Source organism: Serinus canaria, chromosome 8 (genome assembly GCF_022539315.1).
Source record: "Serinus canaria isolate serCan28SL12 chromosome 8, serCan2020, whole genome shotgun sequence".
Lineage (NCBI taxonomy): Eukaryota > Metazoa > Chordata > Aves > Passeriformes > Fringillidae > Serinus > Serinus canaria.
In genome coordinates, this window is record NC_066322.1 from 20,950,481 (window position 1) to 20,957,886 (window position 7,406).

Below are 7,406 nucleotides of genomic sequence, written 5' to 3' on the forward strand. Positions count from 1 at the left end.
ATAAGAAATAGTTCTTCAGTTCCATACTTAATTTTAAAAACAATGTTAATTAATAAAAAGGCATAATAATTCTAAGAGTTCCAGTGTTAGCCTATCTTTATTGAGACACATGGTGTGTAAATGAGCTTTCAGAAGAAAGTGCAGTCTAGCTATGCTTTTCAAAGAATGTGTATTAGTCTTAGAAATTAAAGATAAATAAACTCTTCTAGTACTTGAGTGAAAATTCTAGATGAAGGAAAAGAGCAAGCTGCAGTTTAGATTTCATTTGATCCAGTAATGGCATCTGCAGGTAGAAGAGGAGACTGCATCTGATTTACCTCTGCAAATACAACCTGTTATTTCCAGACAGGAAATTTTTTCTCATTCTTCATTTATGTGAAAATACTGTGCTTTGATGAGTCCTGTCACTTTTGTATGTTTTGCAGCTCTTATGATTTCAAGGTAGGTTTTTGCTTTGTTAAGTTTATTGCCAACTTTTCTTTGTTTTATGCTCTTTTTATGACCTGGAATTGGTACATGTAACAAGATTTGGTTATTGAATTTTTTCCTGCCCCATTTTTGTTTGTTTGTTCTTATTGTCTTAGTATGTTTACGTTCATGAGTAGCATTGGCTTCTAGGACAGGAGATGGTTTATGTAATCTAATCAATATTCATATGATTTTGTTATTACAGTGAAAACAGGACAAAACAGAGATCTTCTGAGCTAATGCTTCTTCAACAGCAAGTGCCACAAACAACATTAAAAAATATTCCTTCAGGTATCTTTCAAAGTGAGCTAGAGTGGCTCACCTCTGTCCTTGTGGGATTCTGTCCTAGGGCACCCAGCCAGGATGATGATGCTGATGAAATACTCCCACAGCAACTGGGGAAAGTCTCACTGCCAGGGCTGATTGTAGAACTTTCTATCCACAACTATTTCCCATTTATTAACACTTTATAATTCTCTTAGCTGTTTTCATTCTGCTGCTTGCCAGAACCATCCCTAAGCAGCCTTCTCAGAAAAACATGGATGGTAGAGAAAATGTTTGCACTTTTATAGCTGTGGATTTTGTCCTCTTAGTTTAGCAAAGATCCGCTGCCTATACCTTGTGTGTTCCCCGAAAGCATGGCATTTACTGCGGTGTTTTTCCCTCCCCGGGTCGGGAGCTGTAGGAGCGCTTTGGGATGGAGCCGCGTGCCGGGGATGCGGAGCACAGGCTGTGCTGTTCCCGCAGCGCCGCTGGGTGGCGCTGCTGCCCAAGGCGAGGGCGCCCGGGCAGCCGCTCCTGCCGGCGCCGGGAGGAAAACCCGCGCAGCAGAGCGCTCCTGTGCTCCTGAGAGCAACTTTCCTGCTATATAGCCCCTTAATTAACTGTGCGACAGCTTAAAGCATAGCTGTAGTGTATGTACAAAATATCTATTATCTCACACTTATTTTTCACATGATTTTCACAAGTTCGAAAATAGTGTGCCTAACTCTACAAGCAATCTCAAGGAATAGCTTTTTCTGTCATGTTGACATGAATAGCACAGAAAAAAAATAAAGTTCCAATTTAATACTGGGATATGTAAAGCTGGGAGAGATTATGGCTAGTAAAGCAAATGTTATGCCAGTTTAACTTCATTCTGAAGCCACTTCTAATTATCAGAATGCCTGTAAATAAACTAAAGTTTTTCTGTACAGGGGCTTGGGTGATTCCTTTATTCCCCCTTATGCCTTTCACAAGTCACATTATGAGTCGAGAATAAAATTCAAAAGGGAACTCTGAAATTCTGATTTCAGAAATTCTAACCTGGAATTTCCTGTTGTAATTGGTAGGTAAGAAATATCTTAAGATCTTTTTGGTTTTAACAGGTAAAGTTGGTAAATAGGCTTGTTGTATATGTGTTCAGATTGTGAAAACAAGGTGTTTATGTTTGCATTGAGTATGAGATGTATTATTGGGAAAACCTCTTAACGTCTGCAGAGAAACTCAATACTTAAGAATTATTTATTTAGTAACTCTTCTGTCCCCTGTTTAAAATAATCCCCAGTGCTTGTTAGCGAGTCTAAGAAGATCTGAGATAAACTACACTTGTCTTTCCTCCAGCCCTGACTATGCATTTTATGAGAGTGAGGTTGTAAATCAGATGGAGAGGAGGAATTTTTTTTTTTGAAAGAGTCTTTGTTTAATGAGTAATCCACATTTATGTGCAATCTCATCTTTTCAATAAAAACATAAAAATTGGTATGGGGCAATTCAAACTGGCAATTATTGTGCTTACAAAACTTAGACCACAGGTTTAGTAACTATTTTATTAACTTTGCCTTAGTAGGATAGAATTCTTCCAGAATTGTTTTGTCTGTCATTTTAATGGCATTGTAGTGGAATAAAGGAGTTAGCCCATTCCACAAGTACATGTGGAATTAAAGCAATGGTTTTAAAGCTGTCTCATCTCTAAAAAGATACCCAAACCAATCAACCTAAAACCCAATTTGTTTTTCAAATAATGAACATTATTAAATATTATGTGTTTTGCAGACAGATCAGTATGACCAACACTGGATGCATCTCCTGATGTATACATCAAATCTCGCACTAAAGTTGTGGGGGAGATTTTTTAAAAGTTTTTTTTTGAGTTTTTTTGTTTGGTTTTGATTTTTAGAAAGCCAGAAGTAGGTACTTTTCCTAATAGATATATTTTAAAGTGAGGATTTCTCTTAGCAGAGTATTAGTATACTTGGACCATAATAGCTACAGCTTGACCTCTCCGCTTCTGATGCTATTTAGTCATGCTACAACTATCTCCTATTCTGCAGCTGGAACTGCGTGAAAAATCTACAGTGTTCCTCATCTAGTAGATCTCAAAGTGCTTTGCAAAGGTGAGAAGCTCTTTGTCATTCAACAGATGGAGGAGAAAGTATTTGAATAGGTTAGGTGGTTCCTGTTGCTCAGTTGCGAAGCAAATGTGAGTGATCTGCTTATGAACAGATCTTATTGAAGAAATAGATTCTTAGCTTTGTGGGGATCTGCTTAGCTGAGGTGGTATTCTTTAACTTCTAGGGAATAGACTATGTATAAGTTATTTTAAGAATTCAAATATTAATATAGTGCACCCTTGGCATAGATACAGAGTTGCAGCTCTGTAAAGGAACTTTGTGAACCACAGCCTGGGTAGAGACAGACATCCTGGTATAAAGTAACAGGGAAAGTAGGCTTTATCCCTTGAGCTTAGGAGAGCTGCCTTAGGTCAGCCCTGCAGTTTTGCCTGCCCCTTGCCCCTAGTTTGCCTGCTTTTTAATATTGACATTAGATGAACATGTGTGACCGTTCTTACAGTACCTAGAACTCTTGTGGGACCTGCTTTTAAACTGACATTTAATGGCCTCTTTTCTCTGAGACTAGACTTCCATGCTATTAGTTTACAGCTGTGGTCCAGGAAAGATGAGGCTTCACTAAGATATACAATACATAAACCACATTTCTGACACATTGCACTGGCAACCCTCTATTTGTAGGCTCTGCTGTCCAGGGAATAAAGATCATTCTCTGCTCTGTGCTTTAAGGCAGCGCTGCTGTCCTGAGAGGGCATTTACAGCATTCTCTGCTCAGAGAAGTGAAGACATCAGTGACACATTCTTCACAAATATTGTGTGTTAGCCAACAGCATACAGCCAGCAGTTCTCAAATCTCAGATAATTGGGGCTTTCAGAGGAAAATAGGATTCTAAATATGGAAGAAGAAATCCTTGAGAGAATTTGTTGTTCACAGTAGCTAGAAAACTGGTTTGTAAACAGTATTGAAATTCATCACAGTATTTTGGCAACATCAAACATTGAATATAAACAGATAAACCTAGAGATTCTTGTGGCTTAAATTGCAAAGTTTCTTTGAGGCTAAGGTGTAATGGGACTGAAATATTTCTCTACCTTGTCTAAATGTTAGAATGTGGGAGGCATGTATTGTAGCAGGATGCTGATATCTTTTACAGTTACTTGAGGTGATTACTGCTTAGCAGAAATTCCCGTTATGAAATGTCTTAATTTCCTATGTCTTTTGTAAGAAAGGAGTCATCTGCTAGGGATTTTCAACAGGAAATTAATAATTCATAGGCAGTGCAGTGTGCCAGGTCCATTTCCCATTTCTTTCTGGGCTGTACAGTCACAATAGGGTGTACTTTTGTCACTATGGAATTGAAAATATAACTCTGAATGTACAAAGCTGGCTTTTGTGTTGAATTAGATAATTTTATTTTGGCAGTCACATGTACTGTTTATTGAGTATTTGTTTGCACAAATTGGGAGTCATGTTCATTTCTTTTGACAGTTTCAGTGCTCTTGTTATGATCAAAAGAAGTCACCAAAATGATATTCATCTAAGAGCAGTGGTTTAGGACCAAGTTGTTAGCTTCCTGTAAAGTTTTTCTAAGTATGGCCAGTGATGGATTTCTGTGCTAGTATGTTTTTATAAATTAAGAGCAAAAACATTTTTATGGGTGTGTACGTATTAGTTTTCTATTATTTTTGTACTCTTAAATGTCACTCTGTCCAGAGCACACTAGTATATTCCATCTTCATGGGATGCTTAGTTCTAAGTTGATGCTGCCTGTACTTTCTTATGCTGTACTTTGCCTGCTGGAAGCTGATTTTTACCCCTTGACTTTCTTGTTAATTTTTACATGAGCAATGTATTGACTTTTCCATTATAATGTAAATGCAAAATCAGATTGTAAGAGTAGTTTGAAAAGGGTGAAGCTTTTTTAGTTCACTAATGCAGAGGCTGCATCAGGAATTTGCTTAGGTAAAGACATTTGTTATTATTTAGGTTTTATAAATGCTCATTATTTGGTAGGCAGTTTCCCATTTTAAAGGAAATTTATTTCCCAAGGACTTTAGAACTGAAAACATAGGGGAGAAGAGGAGGGATTGAATTTGAAAACTATTTCAGGGTCTGAGAATTAAAATTTTTTTATTTATACTGATACTATTTTTAAATAATGCTGTTGTTCCTAGAAATGCTGATACTATTTTTAAATAATGCTGTTGTTCCTAAATCTAGATAAAGAATGAGTTCTATCTGTTTTGAAGGGAGGGGAAAAAAATCCTTAAATCTCCAAAATGATGAATATGACAAAAGGTAGGAAGATAATGCATATTAAAATAAATAGCAATTGTAGTTAAAAGTATCATAGGACTGACATGATTTGATTCTATATTCAGACTTTCCACAGCATGTTTACTGTGTCCATTCTGTAATGCAAATACATCATAGCCATCTATTTGCCAAAAAAAAAAAAAAAGCCTAAAAATAGATCTTCTGATATAACATGATAACATGCATCATATGAACAGCATATAGGAACTCTCAGAATTCTGGTAATAAAAGAGATTTTAAGTGGGCATTGAAAGACTTTCCTTGACATTTAGATCATTGATGCTGTCCTATTAAATCAAGGATAGAATTCAAAACTTAAGCAAGTTCCATGCCAGTGGTAATTGTGAATTACTGCTTAAATGAGTAGTATAAATTGTGCTGTTTCATGTTCTGAATTGCAATACAGTAATTATGCTAAGCTCTTTCTTTTGCTTGTGGATCAACTTTAAAACTGTTGATGCTGTGTAAATAATAGCATCTCTGGGCAAATACACCTTTTGAAGCCCTATAAACCACATGCATTTGTAATGTAATCTTGGAAATATCAGTGCCATTCTATGGAAATTAGAATATTTTACAAATGCCACAACAGGCATCTAGTTCTTGTAAACTCATACCACTATGAAAATACACAGCTCTTTATAAGAGAATAGTTATTTAATGGTGTGACAGCTGCATAAATATGAAAGCTGCTGAAATGGTGTATCATAATGGGAGGGTTTGCAAAACCTGCCATGTTTTGTGGGTGCATAAATACCATTAGATAGTAAAGGGACTCTGGCTTCTAAATCTGTTTGTTTATTCTGAACACCTCCTTGCAAGGTTGAAACTGTCACTGCAAAGAGATACACAAAGTTCCTTAATCCTTCCAAGTGGTAGCTTGCAGTAGGCAGGCTCATGCTGAAGTGCTTTCATTGAGGCCCAGTTGAGTTCAACACTTGCAGCCTGTCACCACGGGCTGTGTGACACCGCGTGCTGCAGCCACGCGCTCTCGGGGACTGCCACTCCTCCAACAGCTCTCATCAGCACCTTCAAAGGTAGATTTCCAAAATCTGTGGAAATGTGTTGCCTTGTTAACCTTTAACATGGTGGGGAACTTGCAATTTTCCTTGTTCTGCTTTGAATTTACTGATGTTATGACATCTGAAACTGCAGCCTTTTGGTGTGAACAGGCCTGAGGCTGACAAAAGCATGAACTAAATGCAGCAAGGAGTAGAAAATGGGTGAACAAGGAAGCAAATTGGAGAACTGCCTGCTCTCTTGGTCTAGTGAGCAAATATCACTGCAATCTAGGTACTGAACAAATTAGACTGCTCCCTACTCTTTCAAAACTTGCAGAATTTTCACATCAGGTGAACTGGAGATATATACAAACAGTGGTCAGTGGGGTCCCCTCAGGCCTCGGCTTAGAATAAAAACTCAAATTCATGGTAGCAATAATGTCACTGGGAGGTAAACTTATTAAAGCAAATTATAAAAATAATAGGAAATCTACCATGAGTCAAAATCTAGCAACTTCAGTTGTTACATATTTCAGTTAATGAAATTTGGTAAATCTATGTATTTATGTATTCTGCATTTTAAATGTAATTCTATTTTTTAATAAAAATATATATATGCAAAGAGATAATTTTTAAAAGATAGAGTAAAAACTATTTATATTCTAGATTGTTTTAAGGATACAGTACTGTAGGTCTACTGTTGATCTCAAGTTTACTAAAATTCACATCTATGGTATAACTTAGAGAAAGCATAAGGGAAATTCTTTTAATTTAAAATTGCACACCAAAAAAAATCCAAGTAAAATTTTGAACAGTTTTGATAAGCAAGGCCTGTGGATGTTTTGACTGTTGTTCAATTAAAAAAAAAAGTAAATATAGTAGGGTTTTGAAAATAAAAAATAATACAGTACTCCTCTGACATTTTTTCAGATGAACAATTTTTCAGGAAGATTACAAGGCTGAGTAGTCAGTTTTTGAGAGGTGGAGTATAGTTTAGTTGGTGGGCCTGCTGTGATTGGAATTGATTAATGGGTGTTGTGATAAGCATAGAAACAGATCAGTGGCAGCTTATCCTGCTTTCAGCTGTCACAGCTGTGCCTCTTCACTCTTCTTCTGGCCCTATCACACTCCCTGGCAGCCTTTAAAGTACCTCCTTCCCAGTGGAATTTCTGCAAATCATCTACTCAAATGCCAAGATGCCCTAGAAGCAGCTGTGTCTGAGAAAATGTGTTCAGGCTCACATATTTGTTGTGATGAAGAATATTACGTTAGAGAATCCTTTCCTCCTGC